Here is a 1,994-nt window from a genome sequence, read left to right as displayed (position 1 = left end):
CATAAGATAATGTAAAATTCTGAATGATACAAAATGTATTTAATAAAATGAGAGGGAGAGAGGCATAGTAGCAGGGGGCGTCCTGAGGTCGGGTGTCACCCGGAGCAGAGATTGGGTGACACCCCGCCGTGACATCATTGCGCGTGTCGCTAACCACGTGCGTGCGCAATCGTCTAATTGACGCCTGCCAGCGGCCATCTTGGTGATGGACGCCGGCAGAGAGAGGAGGGGTTGTTCACCCGGCGGGATGAGATATGCCTCCCCTCCTCTCTCCTGACACTGTCAGGCTCCTCGGTCCATGACCAATTGCCCTACTTTTTAGAGGGGGGTGACACCAAAATGACTGTCATTTTGGTGTCACCCCCTCCAACGGTGTCACGTGGGTGCGAACCGCACCCCCCTTTGTGACGCCACTGCATATTAGCAGTAGTAGTATAATTCACTGTGATCATTTAATTACAAGCATTGCATTCTGGGTATTATTGGGAATTAGGGCTGTGGAAATTAAAGATTAATTTCTCGATTAATCGTTAAACTTTTTGATCGATTTAAAATGATTTTGATCGCTAATGAAAACACTCGCCTCTCCGCCGGCTTCCAGTATAATAATAATAATCTTATTACTAAATTATTATTACTATAATTCGTTATGATGCTGTTTTTATTATATACATTGTATTATTGATATTTTATTTTTGCTAAATAGTAATCATGATGATTATTATCATTATAAATATTGTTCTAAAATAAAACAAATTAATAATGTAATTATTACTATGATTCTTACAATCCTCATTTTCAATACCATCATTCTGATTATTACTATACAGGAATTATAGAGCTCCGACAGTTTGCGCAGCGCTTTACAATATAATACTATTATTGATGGAATATCTTTACACTTGCTGACATTTTGATTCTGTTCTCTAAACTACTGAGTCATGTTTTAGAATGATGTGTACATTTTTTTTTTTTCTGTGTTGCATTTTTGCCCCGATGGGAGGGGGAGCAGTTCCAGCCCTTGAAATGTCTTGGCTGCATTAACAATCTCTCACTGGAATAAACATGTAGTTGAACGATGTGGCGCTTCCATTCCAGATTCACTTAGCAAAATAAAACCTTTCTGATAAAAACTTAGCCGGGAAATGTCACGGAACACCTGAACCCAATGATTTGGAGGGGGAGGGGCCCAATACTTTTGGCAATATAGTGTATCTATTTGTAATATCAACATGTGACAAAAGAAAAAAAATGTAAATACTTCTCCATCCGTAAATATAGAATAAAAAAAAAATGTAAAATAAAAATCATTTACTTCTTCACCCATAACTATAAAATAAAGTTTTTGCCTTTTACATACCCTTTAAAGCGGCCGTGCGATGCATTATTGTATGAATGCGTTTCTTTACATGATTATAAACGGCCTCATACGTATTAATGTCGATACATTTATAATATCGTCATCACAATGACATCACAAAATGACTAAAACGCATTTCAAAAGTCAAACTTTTTTTTTTTTTTTAATACTGCATCTTAGCAAGAACATTTTAACAAACTTATACTTTAACTTAATATAGTACAACAGAGGAACCGTTACTCAGAACTCTTCATGACCTAACTTCTCTACCGTGCGTTCGCTTCTGGTAAAAGGCCCCGCCCCACAAAAAAAACCCGCAAGCGTGGCATTTAAAGAGGCGTCACCAGTCCTCGGCGTTGTGGGCCCCCCCCCTCCCCCGCCCGCGACGGTCTTCCGATTTAAAGTTTCACTTGTACAGCGTCGTAGTTTCTTCGACTTTAAAAAAAATGTACACAAGTTCGTTTGGAAAATGTCGTCAATAGCGTCCGCTCCGGGTAAACAAAGCTGAGTTTTTGTTTTAAACGTAATGATAACCGTTTTGGAGGTGGATCTGATAAAAAGAGCTCCATCCAGCCACTGGGGGGCGCTGTCCGTCACTTGGGTGGGTTAGATACAATTGCGCTGTAGACCGTAA

Source organism: Nanorana parkeri, unplaced genomic scaffold (genome assembly GCF_000935625.1).
Source record: "Nanorana parkeri isolate BGI_ZX_2015 unplaced genomic scaffold, ASM93562v1 scaffold1213, whole genome shotgun sequence".
Taxonomy (NCBI): domain Eukaryota; kingdom Metazoa; phylum Chordata; class Amphibia; order Anura; family Dicroglossidae; genus Nanorana; species Nanorana parkeri.
This window is presented reverse-complemented; position numbering follows the sequence as displayed.